The sequence below is a fragment of the Oncorhynchus mykiss genome, chromosome 1, assembly GCF_013265735.2.
Source record: "Oncorhynchus mykiss isolate Arlee chromosome 1, USDA_OmykA_1.1, whole genome shotgun sequence".
NCBI classification, from domain to species: Eukaryota; Metazoa; Chordata; class Actinopteri; order Salmoniformes; family Salmonidae; genus Oncorhynchus; species Oncorhynchus mykiss.
The window spans coordinates 42,997,340-43,018,028 of record NC_048565.1 but is presented as its reverse complement, the minus strand read 5'-3'; the positions used below and the strand labels follow the sequence as shown (position 1 = coordinate 43,018,028).

General features: G+C 43.3%; 1 protein-coding gene and 1 long non-coding RNA gene across 2 annotated transcripts in view; one reads left to right on the top strand and one right to left on the bottom strand.

Annotated features, from left to right (window-relative positions):
- tspan9a (tetraspanin 9a) overlaps positions 1 to 20,689 on the top strand; it is a 276,224-nt gene that overhangs the window by 111,024 nt on the left and 144,511 nt on the right. The window lies entirely within an intron of this gene.
- On the bottom strand, positions 135 to 3,480 carry LOC118964622. The gene is made up of 2 exons (XR_005051762.1): positions 3,409 to 3,480; positions 135 to 3,082 (listed from the first exon to the last, which is right to left on the bottom strand). It is a non-coding gene; the product is annotated as an uncharacterized LOC118964622 (long non-coding RNA).

Below are 20,689 nucleotides of genomic sequence, written 5' to 3'. Positions count from 1 at the left end.
ATAACTTTGCTTTACAGAGTGTAGGATACTGAGACAAACAGTGATGTGGCACTCAGTGGTGAGGCTCCCAAACTTGGGATCGGGGTCCCATGTGGGATCCCCTGAGAAAATCTTTACTAATCTTATCAAAAAAGTTTTTTTTTAATTAAAAAGATACGCTTCAATATGAACATTTCAACTAGGCCTATATTAACATGCACTCAAAATGCAAACAATAAAATTCTAAAAATGTCATTTTTCATTTATATCAGTTGTTGTCTTATCTATTACCCACCTTTTTTTTTTTTACCACATCACTGATATTAATACAGAATCATGAGCAATGTTTTAATAATTCATGTGAATTTGATAATAATCATCGGTGTGCTCCATTGATGTCTGTTTGTGCAGAGCTTGATTAGTAATGCCTAGGAATATAAATGTGAACATTATGTAATTTGAGAAAAGAGATACTGTATCTATGAGAAGAGTTGATCATTTTATGCAATTCATCATTACAACTGACTGCACAGTTGCTGATACTATGTGTCGGTGTGGATACTTTCTCATATTTACCCCCTTTCAGGGGTATAACCTTACAATTGTACAAATAGCATTTTACTTATTTTTTGTTGTTGTATAGAAATGCAGCAAATGAGTCTCCCACAGCCTCCCAGGCAGCCCTCCCAGCATTTGTCCTCAGTCACTAGATTAGTCTGACAGACTTGTCAGCCAGCCGCTGACTCAGTATAGTTAATTATTTGGGTGAGCTGCTCCCATTCATCTCAGTGCATTGTAAAGCATTCAGAGCCGGGGATGTTTTAGTAGTTTAATGTTTCATCAGTTTAGAGGTTTCATTAGTTAAATTTCCTGCTTCGCGCCCAATAGGATCTGTTGAAATTGCCCATTCGCAGTGGTTCGACTCCTGTAATCACTCAGAAGTGCGCCCTTCATTGCGAGACTGTGTCCCAGACTGGTAATGCCTGAGTTTGAAATGGCACCCTATTCCCTATCAAGTGCACTACTTTTGACCAGAGCCGTATGCGCCCTGGTCAAAAGTAGTGCACTATGAGGTGCCATTTGAGATTCAACCTGGGTCTTTATGTCAACAGTGGAACATGCAGAATAATACACTATAACAAAATATTAAACAGTATCAGCCCTTGTCCTGGGAGAGTGTACTCAGGTGTCTCCCACGCTAGGAGATCGCCACTCTTCCCTTTCTACATGATAACAAGCCAGGCCTGAGTAATGAAAATGTGTTTTTTTCTTCATGGCTCTGTGGATTCACCTCATTGTTTGCTACTGCACTTGTCTAATTTTGTTTGTTTTTCACCCATACCCCATGCTGCAAACAGTCATGCCTATAGATAGGGCTGTGATCAGGATAGCATATATTGTATTTCTCAAAGGAATAACTCCCAGAAAGGAAAATTCAGTGCTTTGGAAGATGGATCAGACCTGGCATTAATTCCACCTAGCTTCCACCTAGCTTCGAATATAATGATAAAAGTCACCTTGTCCGAGAGAGATTTACATGGTTATTAAAACATCATGCCAGGGTAAGACTACACGAAACACAGCCCTTATTTTAAGTGTTTCTAAAATCACCTATGGGAAAAATGAATGGTGAAAAAATGATTGGAACCATTTCCCTGTTTGACCGCTAGGTTTTATGACACGTCCACTGTGGGGCTCTACTAGCTGTACAATTAGCCTCTACACATTAACTCACATTAGCTCTGCACCGAGATTAAAAACTATAATTTAATACGAACAGAGGGATCTGTTAGTAGAAAAAAATATTTTATTCATAAAAAGTTAAAAGCCTTAAGAACTTTTCTTTATATTTCTTTTTTTATAGCTAATTTACTGCAACTCTACTCATTTTGCAATGGGGTAGGGCAAAAAATGTTGCAGTTTTAAATCTAATTTCCTAAATTCTACACATTTTGCCATGACTTATAGGGATTCATATTTTCCCAAAACTCTACCAGGTTTCAATTCCGGGAATAATTCATATTTATCTGAGAGTCCCTGGAAATGCCGAAAAATTGGAAGAGCCCATTTAAAGAGTTTAAAAACAAGATATCAGGTTCTCCCAAAATAAGATTGTCGCTTTGCCACATTGCCAACTTGGCTGCGTCACTATCTAAAGGTCTCACAGCAAGTGAAACAGATATTTAGTAATGATAGAGTAGGCCTAACTATGATCGGCAATGACATTGTTGTGAATTGCAAAACAGACCGTTCATAAATTCAGAGTGTTATCATGTTCCTCAATGAATTCAGCTAATTTCAGCAGTAGTGGTAGGCTATAGCACGCACAGAGCGCACCCCGAGTAGTCCATAACATTGTAGACTTTGTGTGAAGTAAATACACTAGGCTAATGGCTTCCATGCGACAACCTGTTTGGATGATGTGCTATTTTATTTTTTGACAAAATGTTGTAATTTCCCGGGTCTTGTCATTACATTTTTTCGGGAAATCTGAAGAGTGGTCCCGGCACAGTCCTGGGATCCCGATTACCCGTGTTAATCCCTAATGATATATGCCATGTTTAATATGATATGTGAGTGAGCGTGAATAACAAAATCAATGGGGCCCTGGGCACGTTGGCCATGATTACTACACGTTTACATAGCTGGCTAGAGTAACTAGACTAATTTACCAATCTGACATGGCTAATTTATTGACTGTCAGTAACATATAACGAGGAAAACTGCTGATGCACAACCAAGTTTCGAAATCGCAACTTTAGTAAATTGAGACCCCGACTGAGACCCCCGCCCCCCCCAAAAAAATTACAAAAATACAGAGGTCTGGACCTCTGTATCCTCATATGTAGCTATGGCCCTGCATGATTCTCATGTAAAGCTCTTCTGTATCTCCAGCCTTGGGGTCCTATTGAACTCTTCTCCTCCCTCTCTCTCCCACTTCCTGCCCTATAACTCCCTGCATCATTCCTTCCCGCTGTGAATGAAGTCAGGTGAATTGATGAGAGACGTCTCTTGATGGATAATTTTGCAGGGTTGCTAGGTCTTCATTTTTTTCCCGTACAGAAGTAGTTCTCTGGGTCTTTCATCACACAGCTCTCTGTCTCTGTCATGGGACACATAGACAAGTGGAGCATTACTGCAGTTCAAATTCCATGGAGGAGTGTCAACTCTGCATCTTTCAACCTGCACTGTGTGTTTGTGTGTGAGTGAGTGAGTGAGTGAGTGAGTGAGTGAGTGTGTGAGTGTGTGAGTGAGTGAGTGAGTGAGTGTGTGAGTGTGTGAGTGAGTGAGTGAGTGAGTGAGTGAAAACGGTGCTGCAAGGGATAGCTGCCGTTTTACGGGCTCCTGAACAATTCTGCACATAATGTTTCCGGCATCGTTTCCTATGACCGAAAAGAGCTTCTGGACATGAAAACAGCGATCACTAACCTCACTTTGGATGAATATTTGTACTTCAACGAGTCGGCGGCGCAGGACATACTGCTCACCCCGGACCTGGATTCAGAATGACGTTCAGGGTTAGGGACATTATAAGGAGACTAGCTAAACCATTTAAACTGGAACAACCATTTAAACTGGAACAAACATTGTGGAATATGGAACAACCATTTCAGTAAAGAGTGCATTAAATAAGTGATTGAATTAGTTTAGAAAAATTAATGGTATTTATCTTTGTGTAGCATAAGATGAATCAATCAATCAATGCAAAAACACAGATATTGAAAACAATCCAAAACATTTTGATCTGCAGTAGAGCATGCTGGGAAATCTGATAATGATGGGCGCTGGTTTTGATGGGAATGTTTTACTCTCCACTGACACAACCACATTCAACACTGGTTATTAACACCAACACTGGGGTTATTCTACACCACTTGACCGTTAATTTCACTCTTACTGATTTAATTTAAATCCTGAATCAACACTAGAAATGTTACACTGAAAGGTCAACACTAGGTAACACTGGCCAATTTGCTGTGTTGATATGTCAGTCAGTCATGTGACTAACTGCCGGCAGAGACTTGTACTGTAATAAAAGTGAAAAGCCAGCTAGATGGATGAAGTAAGAAGCAAACGTTAAACGAAGCCAACCTCAGCAGGAGCAAGAAATAGGAAATAAAGAAATAAATAATTTAAAAAAGATACGCTTCAATATGAACATCTCAACTTGGCCTTTATTGAAATGTAATCAAAATGCAAACAAAACAATTCTAAAAATGTCATTTTTCTTTTATATCAGTTGTTGTTTGTCTTATCTATTACCCACCTTTTTTTTAGCACATCACTGATATTAATACAGAATCATAAGCAATGTTTTAATAATTCATGTGAATGTGATAATACAATCATCTGTGTGCTCCATTGATTTCTGTTTGGGCTGTCCTAATCCCAGCGACTCGGAAAAGGAAAAGACTGCATAAGAGAGACACCCTGACGAAACTACGTTGGCAAAAACATTATCTGCCCCTACTTTCCGTTCTGTTGGTGAACGTACAATCACTGGAGAAAAAATTGGACGAGCTCTGTTCAAGAGTATCCTATCAACGGGACCTGAAGAACTGTTATATCTCATGTTTCTCAGAGTTGTGACTGAACGAGGACATGGATAATATACACTGAGTACACAAAACAGAACACATAGACCAGGTGAATCCAGGTGTAAGCTATGATCCCTTATTGATGTCACTTGTTAAATCCACTTCAATCAGTGTAAATGAAGGGGAGGATAAGCCTTGAGACAATTGAGACATGGATTGTGTGTGTGCCATTCAGAGGGTGAATGGGCAAGATGAAAGGTCGAAGTGCCTTTGAACAGGGTATGGTAGTAGGTGCCAGGCACGCCAGTTTGTGTCAAGAACTATAGCTCTGCAGGGTTTTTCACACAACAGTCTTCTGTGTGTATGAAGAATGCTCCAACACCCAAAGGATATTCAGCCAACTTGACACAACTGTGTGAAGCATTGGAGTCATTATGGGCCAGCATCCCTGTGGAAAGCTTTCGACATCTTGTAGAGTCCATGCCTTGATGAGTTGCGGCTGTTCACAGTGACCGTGAGTATATATCCCAACCAGAAGCCATGGATTACAGGCAACATCCGCTCTGGGCTCAAGGCTAGAGCTGTTGCTTTCAAGGAGCGGTACACTAATCCGGACACTTGTAAGAAAACCTGCTACGACCTCCGCCGAGCCATCAAACAGACAAAGCATCAATATAGGACTAAGATCGAGTCCTACTATGCCGGCTCTGAGCCAAGTTGAATGTGGCAGGGCCTGCAAACTATCAAAGATTACAGTGCCTTCTATGCTCGCTTCGAGGTAAGCAATACTGAAACATGCATTAGAATGCCAGCTGTTCCGGACAACCGCGTGATCACGCTCTAAACAGGGACGCAGGGTCTGAGTATACTCAGAGCATGCACTGACCAACTGGCAAGTGTCTTCACAGACATTTTCCTCTCCCTGACCCAGTCTGTAATACCTACATGTTTCAAGCAGACCACCATAGTTCCTGTGCCCAAAAACAGAAAGGTAACATGTTTAAATGACTATTGCCCCGTAGCACTCACATCTGTAGCCATCAGATGCTTTGAAAGGCTGGTCATGGCTCACATCCACACCATCATCCCAGACACCCTGGACCCACTCCAATTCGCCATACCGCCCCAACAGATAAACAGATGACGCAATCTCTATTGCACTCCACACTGCCCTCTCCCACCTCGACAAGAGGTACACCATGTAAGAATGCTGTTCATTGACTACAGCTCTGCTTTCAACTCCATAGTGTCCTACAAGCTCATCACTAAGCTAAGGACCCTGGGACTGAACACCTCCCTTTGCAACTGGATCCTGAACTTCCTGACGGGCCACCACTAGGTGGTTACTGGTAGGCAACAACACATCAGCCACGCTGACCCTCAACACGGGCGCCCTTCAGGAGTGCGTGCTGTACTCCCTGTTCACCCACGACTGCATGGCCAAGCACGACTCCAACATCATTACGTTTGCCCACGACACAATGGTGGTAGGCCTGATCACTGAAGATGATGAGACTATAGGGAGGAAGTCAGAGACCTGGCAGTGTGGTGCCAGGACAACCATCTCACCCTCAACGTCAGCAAGAAAAAGGAGCTGATCGTTGACTACAGGAAACAGAGGGCCGAGCACTCATTGATGGTGAGTGCTCGGAGCTAGTTGAAAGCTTCAAGTTCTTCGGTGTCCACATCATTAAGAATCTATCATTGTCCACACACACCAACAAAGTCGTGAAAATGGAACAACAACGCCTCTGAAAAGATTTGGCATGGGCCCTCAGATCCTGAAAATGTTCTGCACCACTGAGAGCATCTTGATTGGCTGCATCCCTGTTTGTTATGGCAACTCCTTGGAATCCGACTGCAAGGCACTACAGACGGTAGTGCGTACGGCCCAGTACGTCACTGGGGCCGAGCTCCCTGCCATCCAGGACCTCTATACCAGGCGGTGTCAAATGAAGGTCCTAAAAATGGTCAAAGACTCCAGCCACCCAAGTCATAGACTGTTCTCTCTGCTACCACATGGCAAGTGGTACCGATGCACCAAGTCTGAAACCAACAGGACCCTGAACAGCTTCTACCCACAAGCAACAAGACTGCTAAATAGTTATCTAAATCGTTAACCAAATACCCTTTTTGCACTAACTATTTTTGATTCACCACATACGCTCCCGCTACTCTATATCATCTATCCTGTTGCATAGTCACTTCATTCCTAGTTAAATGTACATATCTACCTCAATTACCTCGTACCCCTGCACATCACCACGGCACTGGTACCATGTGTATATAGCCAAGTTATCGTTATTCATTGTGTATTTATTATACTGAACAAAAATCTAAATGCAACATGCAACAATTTCAAAGATTTCACTGAGTTACAGTGTAAAAATCAGTCAATTTAAGTAAATTAATGAGGCCCTAGTCTATGGATTTTGCATGACTGGGAATACAGATATGCATCGGTTGATCACAGATACCTTAAAAAAAAGGTAGAGGAGTGGATCAGAAAACCAGTCAGTATCTGGTGTGACAACCATTTTCCTCATTCATCGCGACACATCTTCGCATAGAGTTGATCAATCTGTTGATTGTGGCCTGTATAATGTTGTCCCATTCCACTTCAATCGCTGTGCGAAATTGCTGGATATTGGCGGGAACTGGAACATGCTGTTGTACATGTAGAGCATCCCGAACATGCTCAATGGGTGACATGATGGGTGAGTATGCTACCATGGAAAAACTGGACATTTTCAGCTTCCAGGAATTGTGTACAGATCCTTGCGATGAGGGGCTGTGGATTATAATGCTGAAACATGAGGTAATGGCAGCAGTTGAATGGCACGACAATGGGCCTCAGGATTACGTCACGGTATCTCTATGCATTCAAATTGCCATCTATAAAATGCAATTGTGTTCGTTTTCCGTAGCTTATGCCTGCCCATACCATAATACCACCACCACCATGGGGCACTCTGTTCTCAACGTTAAAACACCATACACGTGGTCTGTGGTTGTGAGGCCAGTTAGACGTACTGCCATATTCTCTAAAACGACGTTGGAGGCGGCTTATGGTAGAGAAATTAACATTACATTTTCTGGCAACAGCTCTGGTTGACATACTTGCAGTCAGCATGCCAATTGCATGCTCCCTCAAAACTGGAAACATTTGTGGCATGGTGTTGTGTGACAAAATTGCACATTTTTAGAGTGGCCTTTTATTTTCCTCAGCACAAGGTTTATCTGTGTAATGATCATGCTGTTTAATCAGCTTCTTGATATGCCACACATGTCAGGTGGATGGATTATCTTGGCAAAGGAGACATGCTCACTAACAGAGATATTAACAAATCTGTGCACAAAATTTGAGAGAAATAACCTTTTTGGGTGTAAAAATGTTTGATACATTTTTGGGGGGGATCTTTTATTTCAGCCCATGAAACTTGGGACCAACAATTTACATGTTACATTTACATTTTTGGTTGGGGGTTATATGTGTTATTACTTTTCTATAACTTCTATATTTTCTCTATCTATGCATTGTTGAGAAGGGCCCATACGTGAGTATTTAACTGTTAGGCTACACCTGTGACAAAATTGTTTAGATTTTTTTTTTAAGCCGTTTTTGCCATGGCCCTTGAATATTAAGCATTTATTATGCTCAGGGATGGGTGTTGTCTTTGAATCCACCTGGTTCACCTGGTTTAATTTGGGTGAAGTAAATGGGATGTTTGTATGTGTTTGCCCAGTCTTGGCACAGCTTTGAACATTAAACATGTATGATACTCAGGGACAGCAATTGTCACTGATTAAAATCAGTGCACATATGTCAAGTATTTGCTTTTATTCCTGTTTTCCTGTATTTTTAAGTGTGTTTCTACAGGTTGAATGTTATTCAGGGTAATTCATACACTTGAGATAGCAGACTGTACTTTTCCAAATATCCAGAGTTGGGTTACATGAATCCCTAAGTAGAAAATTCAAAGGACAGAAACATTGCGTCCTATTTGCATGCTAATTTAGTCTCAGCTCTGTGTTGATAAACGTAACTTGAGCTCATCTCCAAACGCAGCAATGATATGAAGAAATATGGCTTGAGCCTGCTAGCATTTGTGGAGCGTGTGTGGCGTAAAATGGAGGAGGTTTGAGTACAAACCGGATGGCCAAATAACCTCCTCTTTTCTCCTCTACTCTCCCTGTCCTCTGAGTGTAAACTAGGGATGTAGTCCAGTCAAAGGGCTGAAGCCAGGTTAAAGGGCTGATGAAGTGAAGGAGATATCATCATTTTCAGGAGGCTCATTGAATCAGTGTGGAGCGTGGCTCAGTTGCTAGAGCATGGCATGTGCAGCGCCAGGTTTGCGAGTTCAATTCCCATGCGGGACTAGTATGAGAAGTATACAAATATATATCCCCTTTCCTACTGGATAAGAGGTTCTGGAGAAATATAAACGTGTGACTTCAGTCATTATTTTGTGCTGCATTTTAGATTACTTCAGTTGCATGCTGATTGGACGTCTTCGGTCTTGTGTAACATCCCTCTGTGAGTAACCCGTGGTGCGTTAGGTTCTTTAGAACAGGAGTTCTCAAACTTTTTGGGTCTAGGGAGTCCTTTTGTGATAGAAAATTAATCAGGGACCCCCTCATAATCCGAACACTCAAGTGAGGTAAAAAAAACTGTGACTTCGGCAGTGCATTGGTTTTTGCCAGGCATAATGGGACCCATGTCATCCAAAAAGTTATACTTTTGACTAATCTGTCCATTGAACATTCTTCCAAGAGTCTTGATGACCATCCAGGTGCTTCCAGGTGCTTTTTGGAAAACTTGAGTCAACTTTTTGGATGAAATGGGTCCCATTTTGCCTTGGAAAAAACAAACACTACATTCCTCAGTAAGAGCATCATGCCAACGGTCAAGCATGGTGGTGGTAGTGTGATGGTTTGGGGATACTTTGCTGCCTCAGGACCTGGACAACTTGCCTTTAATATAAGGAACCATGAATTCTACAGGAGAATGTCAGGCCATCCATCTGTGAGCTGAAGCTGAAGAACAGCTAGGTCATACAGTAAGACAATGATCCAAAACACACAATCAAGTCGACATGAAAATGGTTCAAACGCAACAAATTTTAAGTTTTTGAAAAGGGGGCAAATACTGTTTTCACGGCACTATATATTGTGAACTGGCCGTGGATCCCCTGCAGTGGGGACCCCACTTTAAGAACCCCTGCGGACCCCACTTTAAGAACCCCTACGTTAGAACGTCAACAACACGCCTCTCTCTATGACTGTATTAGTCACATACAGTACACATGATCAGTATAGTGCTTAAAGAAAACTGATGGCCATATGAACGTAGGCTTAAATAATACAGTTTTTAGGATTCCTGATGGTACCCATGTACACTCCGTGTAGGGATCTAACTGAATTGGCTGTGTCTGAAATGGCACCTTATTCAATATATAGTGTTCAAAAGTAGGCAATAGGGTGCCATTTTGGACGGACCCTAAATCGGTGTATCAAGCTCGAGTTAGCAGCCATTCTGAGTCTATGCCTGCATCATATCATGCATTTCAATGGTGACCCGCAGGTTAATTGTCTATTTGTTTTAATCATTGATTTATTAAACCATTGCAGAAAGTAAATTTGTTTTTCTTTTAATCTTTCACTTTAATAGATTGAAGGCGCTTTCGCAATTATCCTCTCTGAAGCCATACGTGCTCCTGGTTCGCTATATCTGTTCTTCGGTGCAGCCACAGCAATCTGACTCATTTAAAGATTTAACTTCCAACATCCCCTGGTGTGCATCTGTAAGATCTGCCCAACAATGTATATATACACCAGATGACTAATAGGTGGAGCGGTGTTGAAGCCATCGTGCCTCCATCTTGGCATTCCCCCACCGCTGTAAGAAAATATTTTGTAAGCTATAGAAATGCATGTATTCATCTCTACATTCGTTTTTGCCACATTTATTCTATTACAGACACTTTAATTATATTATGTGAGCTAAACATAAAAATTAAATACTTAAATACATGTCATTTTGTCCTTGAAACATTTAGTTGAAATAGTGTAGAATTCCATACATTCCTATGAAGGACTTCTCTTACTGGATGTTGCCAATATGGCCGACCCGTGGCGTCAAAGCCTCTAAATGGCCAATACATATCATCAGCAATCCAAGGTTTGTAAACATCGATGGCTCTGCCGTCCCAGTTCTCTGGTGGGTGGGTACAGTACAGTTTCTGGAATGAGAGGTGGGCCATCCTCTGTGAAGTAAAGAGTAGCCAGCCTTGGCCCGCTTTACCTGTGAGTTTATAGGTTTTTCGATCCCAGCAGTCAGGCACTTTGCAGGCTTAATTGACTCTTAATTGCCTCTAAGTGCTTATTTTACGTTGTGGCTCAAGTCCATCAGAATAATGAGGAAGTAGATGAAGGAAGGTTTGGCAATGGAGACAGACAGAATGGCAGTTGAGTCATCCGGTTCTATAGTTTAACAATTCCCTCCTGGGGCCATATATACAAAAATGTATGTACTCACAATACTGTAAGTCGCTTTGGATAAAGGTGTCTGCTAAATGGCATATATTATATTGTATTATATTAACAACACCACATTGGGAATAGGAGAGGATATGTTTTCACTGGAGTAAAAGGTCAGTCTTATTTAGTGAGGAAAGCTAGGCCCCAGAAGTCAGACTAGGTCAAAGTAATGACTCTTTCCTGATGTGACCAGGACAGGAGCAGAGCAGCACTAACACCAGAATCGTGGAAACAGTGTCGCACCCTCCACCACAACTTACAGTACATAAACCCACTTGGACATCAAAGGTGTCTGATAAAAATATATGATTTTGCTTGTCAACACTCAAGCAGGGCCATCGAGGCACAAGGAACATTTGTGGAACACTTGTGTAATGTGTTTTTGTCAGTGAGGAACTTAACTTCACCTTCCCTCATTTGCCTCAGCAGCTCATCAGTTTGTCTGAGGATACTCACACACACACACACACACACACACACACACACACACACACACACACACACACACACACACACACACACACACACACACACACACACACACACACACACACACACACACACACACACACACACACACACACACACACACACACACACACACACACACACAGTGTGCTGTTTTTACCCAACTCCCCCGGGCCTGTGTACTCATATATCCCTCTGTATCATCACTAAACAAGAACAGGGTTACTTTCCCCCTAAATTTTTTAAAGTGTCTCTCTCTTCCCCCAGTCACGCAACACTGACTGTCTGACAGAAATATGCCGTGCATATGGCATGTCCCTGACTTCTCCCGGTGTAAACCACAACACAGTATGAGAGCCCAGCCAAATGTTAAACAGGGGAGGAAATTGTCATTCCAGGCAGGTCTCAGAAAAAGGAGAAAAGTGCACCGTGGGGCTAGGTAGCATTTTAAGCAGCAAGGAGAATGTGCGACTGGAGAGGTTGATTGATGAGTTCTGCTGGTCGTAAAAGTGTTTCCCCCTCCTCATACCCTTTGATATTAAATAGTAAATGAACCATTTGGAATGGGGCAGGAGCTCGGGCCATAAGCTCCGGAGTCATGTTAGCTGGTCTCTGCTGGATCTCCAAGTTGGCTTAAATGATTTCAGCAGATCCTTTCCAACCAACGCGTGAATTTGATGCAGTTTTTCGGGTTACTATGATCTTATGAATATGTATCGAATGGGGGAATGTCTTTGCGGTTAGTGTAATTGAGCTTGAACAAAACCTAGGATCTGTGTATATGTGTGTGTGTGGTGTTTTTGCGCGGGAGAGAGTGTGTGCGTGCATGTATTTGCGTCAATCGTAACCTATCAAGCGCAAAGACACAGAATGAGTGTGCGCTCAATCATCAAGGAGACGGATCGTCAGCTGGCAAACTGTTTGGTGAAGTAACAGGTGTTGTGTTGAACATTATGTGTCCAGCATGTGACTGGAGTCAGGACCGGGACCTGTCTGTGTCACTGCTTCAACAGATCTCAGGTGTTGTTTTTAGACCTCTTATCATCTTCCCCCTTTACCTCGGATCAACTTCCGTTATTCAGTCCTGTCTCTACTTCCGTATATTGAAAATAACCAGGAACTCTTCAACTCGGCTATTTCAAATAATATGTGGTACATTTTTCCTGCTCGACTTGGGTTGAATGCACTGACTGGATAATAGCGTCTGCGAAATGACTAAAATTACAACTCAACTTGAAGTATTCTCTTAAATGAAGCACAGAGCATAAAGTACGTCTCTTGAATCCAGCAATTATTGCGTGTCATAATTAACAGAATAAAGAGATATCGAGATGTGCGTCATAATTACTACAAGAATGACTGATAACCTGCTTTTACATTAACTGAGAAATTAAAGTTCTATACCCCCAATTAGACACTTCTTGGTATGCTGCCATCCTTCAATCATGAAAAAGGCTTAGCTAATTAACTTACAAAAATAAATGCTGTCAGCAGTCATGCGGGAACCTCAGAATACCTACCGTCATGGCATGCATTCTAATTAGGTTGACTTCAAATGGAGACAGACATTCACAGCAATACACTGGGGACAAAAAAAAACAAATAACTAGAAGACTGCAATTCCCAGGAGGTTAAAGATACACTTTAACCTTCAGGGCTTAATTGTCACCAACTGAGAGGAGAGTTACAGGGTTGACTGTCCCTGACTGTAGACAGATAGTGTGCGTGACTCGCTGCGCCGTGGGAGCAGTGTAGAGTGTACACAGGAGACTGCAGTGAGTATTCCAATTGTGACAGCTGGCCTAACGGGCACACACAGAGAGACACAGAAAACACGTTAATACATACACATGTATGCATGCTCGCAAATACCGATGCGCACACACACACACACATCGCAGCGGTATGGAGAGGAACAACACAATCCCATGATTCATTCAACTCAACCTAGTGTGGCCCTCGTCTCTTACAGTTCCGCTGTCACACTTCACATTAGCACTTAGTTATGAACCAACGAGACAGCAGCACTGGAAGGCTTTCATCTACAAAGAGACAGGACACCAATGGGTAGAGAGGGAGGGGAATTAAGAGGAGACAGTGCAGAGATTTTGAGAGAGAGATGGGAATGGATAGCGACAGAGAAAGGAGAGGGAGAGAAATAGTTGAGTGAGGGTGGGAGGATAGTTTAGGGGTTGAGAGGGGAAGAGAGGGGAGCAGATGGATAGAGACCCAGAGAGAGGCAGAAGGAAGGAGAGGGATTTGAACAGGGGGGGGGGGGGGGGGCAGTTAAAGGGTCGAGTGCCAACAACAGGATGCCTGCGGTATACAGCAGCAGCAGTATTTGCTACTCGAAGCATATCAAACAGCCGCTTGAGCTCAGTGACCTGGATCAGAGTGCGGGGCCAGGGCTGCAGCTAGCCACTCAGTCAGTATATCATTAAAAAGTCATTCATCAACAGCTAATGCCACTTTACCTTATCCGATACGCTTACTCACTGGCTCACTGTCTAAATCATCACTTCCCATCGGCCAAAGGCTGATGTCTCAAAATGTCCAGATTAGGTCACACTACTATAACCTATTTATGTCAAAAGTTCAGGGCTTTTTCCTCCAAGGGACGCCAATGAACAATAATGTCACTGAATGAAGAAAAGGGCAAAGGACCAAAATAAACCATGGAAAAAAGAGGTTATGATAAAGTCTCTCAGGCACGCACATGTGCTGTGTAGTGACCTACAAAGAGGCCGAACAAGGCTGGTTTATGGTGTACGTTCAAGTTTAATTCACTTAGTCATAGATCTGGTCATGAAGGTGGAGAGAGACGGAAGCTGGGAAGGAGGGAGACGAGCAGCTTTTCATTCAAATGTAGTCGGTAACAGAACCCGGCGTTCTACTGGAAGCAAAGCAGCACAAGCCTACCTGCCTGCCCAGCGTTTGGCATTCATCCTTTTTACATGGCACACAATGGCAAAGTGGACGTGTCGATTCCCACACCCCATAACCCATGGATTACAGAGACGGAGAAGTAATTGTGTTACCTCTTTACCGCTCGCGCCGCTGCCCTATCTCACACTGTGAAATGACAGGCTTAGTTGAACAGATTGCCACATTGTTCAGTGCCAGTGTTCACCTCTCCCTGCAATCCACGGTTAACTCACCCGCTTTCACTTTCCCTACTTTTTCCTCTCTGTCTATTCTATTGTTTCGGCTGAGAGCCGACAACCAGGCTGGTTATCTTCACTCAGAGCTCCTTGAGTGATAAGAGCATTTCATAGCCGCTCTCCAGTCCCACCCTCTCCCATGTACAGTACTGCAGCACCCATCATCAATTCATGAAACCTATGCAGGCAACATGGTACAACCGACACCTGTATGGCCTTTTCTCACTGCAGAGGGACCTTTACACAACGCCATCCATTCTACTGCACTCTCTGTAAATACAGAAGAAATATCCCTGTCAAACAGCCAGCGTGTGAGAGAGAGAGCACTCTGGACACATTGGAGAACTGGAAAGTGTCCTGTTCTCCTCCCTAAGTGTTTTCCCCATGCTGCAGGAAGTGGAGCAGTGGACTGGCTTGGCTCTCAGTGCTGTGCGAAGGGGGAGGCAGGGTGACTGAGTGACAGACAGCCTTCAGCAGCTGGCTGGGAGGAAGGAGGGAGGGAGATCCCTACTCTGAACAGTTACCAGACCCCTCCACTCTACACTTACTGCCTGCTAAACTCAAACTGCCTGCTTTGTCTAAAGCTGGACAAGTCATTCTCTGCTATGGGGGACAGATGGTGCACTCCACAGGGAGGTGTGGGAAATACACTATATATACAAAAGTATGTGGACATCCCTTGAAATTAGTGGATCCGGCTATTTTAGCCACACCCGTTGCTGACAGGTGTATAAAATCGAGCAGAGAGCCATGCAATCATAGACAAACATTGGCAGTAAGAATGGCCTTACTGAAGAGCTCAGTGACTTTAAACGTGGCACCGTCATAGGATGCCACCTTTCCAACAAATCAGGTCTTCAAATTTCTGCCCTGCTAGAACTGCCCCGGTCAACTGTAAGTGCTGTTATTGTGAAATGGAAACGTCTAGGAGCAACAACGGCTCAGCTGCGAAGTGGTAGCAAGCTCACAGAATGGGACAGCCGAGTGTTGAAGCGCGTAGCAAGTAAAAAAAGCACGTAGCGCATCTCTCCTCGGTTGCAACACTCATTACCGAGTTCCAAACTGCCTCTGGAAGCAACGTCTGCACAAGAAATGTTTGTCGTGAACTTCACGAAATGGGTTTTCATGGCCGAGCAGCCGCACTCAAGCCTAAGATCACCATGTGCAATGCCAAGTGTCGGTGGTGTAAAGCTCGCCGCCATTGGACTGTGGAGCAGTGGGAACACGTTCTTTAGAGTGATGAATCACACTTCGCCATCTGGCCATCTGGGTTTGGCAGATACCAGGAGAACACTACCTGCCCGAATGCATAGTGCCAACTGTAAAGTTTGGTGGAGGAGGAATAACGGTCTGGGGCTGTTTTTCATGGTTAGGGCTAGGCCCCTTAGTTCCAGTGAAGGGAAATCCTAAAACTACAGCATTCAATGACGTTGTAGACTCTTCTGTGCTTCCAACTTTGTGGCAACAATTTTGGGAAGGCCCTTTGCTGTTTCAGCATGACAATGACCCAGTGCACAAACAAGGTCCATACAGAAATGGTTTGTCATGATCGGTGTGGAAGAACTTGACTGGCCTGCACAGAGCCCTGACCTCAACCCCATCGAACACCTTTGGGATGAATTGAAACACCGACTGCGAGCCATCGCCCAACATCAGAGCCTGACCTCACTAATGCTCTTGTGGCTGAATGGAAGCAAGCCATGTTCCAACAGTGTGGAACGAGTGGAAAGTCTTCCCAGAAGAGTGGAGGCTGCTATATCTGCAAAGTTGGGGACCAACTCCATGATTTTGGAATGAGATGTTCGACCAGCAGGTGTCCACATACTTTTGGTTATGTAATGTATATGTGATCATATACAAATGTAAGCAGGGTTTGAAATAATTATGTTTAAGTCAAAGATTATATGGGTTTGGTCTTCTTGAGGTCAATTTGCAATCTACAATTTATTTGTAATTATGTTCCAGGCCCCCTGACCATACACTCAATAAAAAATTGTCCCGCGGCAGAATCTAGTTGATGACCCCTTCCATAGACTGTTCTCTCTGCTTCCGCACGTGGAGCCGACAGGCTCCTGAACAATGTCTATCCCCAAGCCCAAGCCACAATTGCTACACTGACTATCTGAGTGGTCCCTTGTATTTTATTTTCCCACTGTCTCTATGCACATGCACAGAACTCTACACACTCACGCACACTGACACTTCACCACACACACACACACACACACACACACACTTAATTTGCTTGCACACACATTAGACGCACACACATTTCTACTGACTCTACACACACGCACATACAATCATCACAGTGAATATGCTGCTACTACTAGTCACCTTACCCCTATACAAAATGACCCTGCATATAACTTACTTCTCTTCTTATTTCTTATTTTTATCCCTCGTGTGTTTTTGTTCTACCTTATGTTATGTTTAGTACTACATTGATATTGATTACTGCGGTGTTGGGTGTAGAGCTTTCAAGGAAGGAATTTCACTCTACTTGAGCATGTGACATTAACATTTGAAACTTGAAACCTGAAACTTGAATGGAACAGTCAGCTACATGTTGGGAAGTATCCGGCCAGCAACCTTCACCTGTCAGCGGCAACAGCTTCCACAAGCCGATCATTTGTACAAATACAAAAGGTAACCCACTTCATTACATCGATACATTTGATAACCCAATTGTGAAACATCATTTATGTAAAATTATATTACTTGTTGCTTATTTTCTTTTTTTAGATGCATATAATGTCCAGGGCATAATCTAGCCTGGTGGAACCAGCCTGACCGCTATGTTTACCATATAATGTCCAGGGTATAATCTAGCCTGGTGGAACCAGCCTGACCGCTATGTTTACCATATAATGTCCAGGGCATAATCTAGCCTGGTGGAACCAGCCTGACCGCTATGTTTACCATATAATGTCCAGGGTATAATCTAGCCTGGTGGAACCAGCCTGACCGCTATGTTTACCATATAATGTCCAGGGTATAATCTAGCCTGGTGGAACCAGCCTGACCGCTATGTTTACCATATAATGTCCAGGGTATAATCTAGCCTGGTGGAACCAGCCTGACCGCTATGTTTACCATATAATGTCCAGGGTATAATCTAGCCTGGTGGAACCAGCCTGACCGCTATGTTTACCATATAATGTCCAGGGTATAATCTAGCCTGGTGGAACCAGCCTGACCGCTATGTTTACCATATAATGTCCAGGGCATAACCTATCCTGGTGGAACCAGCCTGACCGCTATGTTTACCATATAATGTCCAGGGTATAATCTAGCCTGGTGGAACCAGCCTGACCGCTATGTTTACCATATAATGTCCAGGGCATAACCTATCCTGGTGGAACCAGCCTGACCGATATGTTTACCATATAATATCCAGGTCATAACCTAGCCTGGTGGAACCAGCCTGACCGCTATGTTTACCATATAATGTCCAGAGTATATTCTAGCCTGGTGGAACCAGCCTGACCGCTATGTTTACCATATAATGTCCAGGGTATAATCTAGGCTGGTGGAACCAGCCTGACCGCTATGTTTACCATATAATGTCCAAGGTATAATCTAGCCTGGTGGAACCAGCCTGACCGCTATGTTCACCATATAATGTCCAAGGTATAACCTAGCCTGGTGGAACCAGCCTGACCGCTATGTTTACCATATAATGTCCAGGGTATAATCTAGCCTGGTGGAACCAGCCTGACCGCTATGTTCACCATATATTGTCCAAGGTATAACCTAGCCTGGTGGAACCAGCCTGACCGCTATGTTTACCATATAATGTCCAAGGTATAACCTAGCCTGGTGGAACCAGCCTGACCGCTATGTTTACCATATAATGTCCAAGGTATAACCTAGCCTGGTGGAACCAGCCTGACCGCTATGTTTACCATATAATGTCCAAGGTATAACCTAGCCTGGTGGAACCAGCCTGACCGCTATGTTCACCATATAATGTCCAAGGTATAACCTAGCCTGGTGGAACCAGCCTGACCGCTATGTTCACCATATAATGTCCAAGGTATAACCTAGCCTGGTGGAACCAGCCTGACCACTATGTTCACCATATAATGTCCAAGGTATAACCTAGCCTGGTGGAACCAGCCTGACCGCTGTGTTCACCGTTCTATTTCACTTCACATTTTATGCTGCCTTTGTTTGCGTATAAAAAACATAACCGCACGTAACCTCCATTCGCTATTCGAGTGCAGGCTACGGATGATGCTTTTTTAATTCCACCCATAGGCTATATGTAAAGACCAGATTATATTAAGAATAGTCTGATGGGTGACAATATTATCAAGTGCTTGTCAAATTGTGAATGAGACTGGTGAAGTGTGTGCAAGCCTGCGCAGGAAACAGCAGAGCTCATGCCTTTCATGCAACTTTTTTTCAAATCATCATTAGAGTCATTATGTGTTCACAGATACATGAGACGCAGAGATGCCTGGCACTCAACACATCCACCATGAAGTGATTAATAATAATAAGGTACAGCATAAATGTCCAATAATAACAACACCCTTTTCATTCCATGTGTTGCTGATGAACTCTGCCTCAACTCTGCCTATTTCTACTGATGGACTGGAGATGCTATTTCCAGACGGCAGCCTCCGTGGTTTGATGGGGAGACCATAATTGGGTAGGTTTTTACCTGACCTGTTCAATCTTCCACATAGTACCTGTTTGTGTGTCAGGTATTACCTAACCTAACTGCCATTGGTAATAGAACAGTGACTATATGTGTATGTGTTCACAGAAACATGTATGGAGCCAGCACATGGAGACCTGCAAGATGATGCGATGAAGTCCAGACTGAAAGACGGGCTTGATACTGATGTCTTCTGAATGGAGATAGACCTGTCAATTTGCATTAAAATGTTGCATTAAATTTGTTCATAAAACGTTTACTTGTATTGTCTTTTTTATTATTGAATTGAATGGTATCTGTCAACATGGGGAGAAACCCTGTGTATTCTGCACCAGGGTCAGGGGATACGGGACACCACACAGGAAGATATGACCACTCTGACATGTTTGACAAGGTAGCCCCATTACCACCAGACAAAATACTGATAGGAACAGTCGGCTGGGAAGGACAATGAAAGATGAAAGGTGGTCATTGTTATATTAGCAGAATACTGATTCTATGGTATTATGTAAAGGGTTGGTTATTCTACATGGACCTGTTACTACATTTGAAAGTTATCAAAACACGTAGTTTAGAATATCTACATAAATTCATAAATTCATCAATTGCTTTCTCATATTACTCGGTAGGCTACTGACCTATTCAAAGCTTGCTCCGGCATCTCACCATACATCTGCCTGTAGTTATTTGTTGTGATTGAGTGGGGGGGGAACAGCTGCAGGCAAGGTGCTGACAGATGGGTGGGTTTTGGTGGTGGCAAGGATACACTGAAGAAACATCCACATCAAATCACACCTCCAAGCCAACTCACGGTTGGCTTCTGTCGTGGCCGCCAGCATTTCTTGAGGAGAAAGGCAAAAAAACGAGGCCATAACAGCATGTGCAGTTCCCCTTTAAAAGCACCACAAAAAGAGAACATTACATGGATTGCTGCTGCTGCCTTGGCTGCATTATTTCTGAGGCGCCTTGCTGTTAACTTTTAGTTTTGATGATTCCAGATAGGGGAATGTCAAAATCCTTACAAATGACTAAGAGTGCGAAACCTCTACCTTAGCTTACCTTCTACCTCTCCCCCATGCAGTCAGTATAGTTTAGAGATAATTCAATCAGGCTGTGTTCCGTTAGTTTGCTCCGCTCAAGGTGATTTTGTCAAATCACAATGAAATATGACTTTGGTAAAAATGTGTCAATAAGTGAAAATGGGAGGGAGAGAGTTGGGAGGCCAGTCAGAATGTGCATCTGTGGCTTGAATGTAAAAATTGTCCTTATTACATGCAGGCGTCTCCTCTAGGTGTGACCTCGGAGTTGCCTGTCTAGCTGTCATGTTTGAGGCT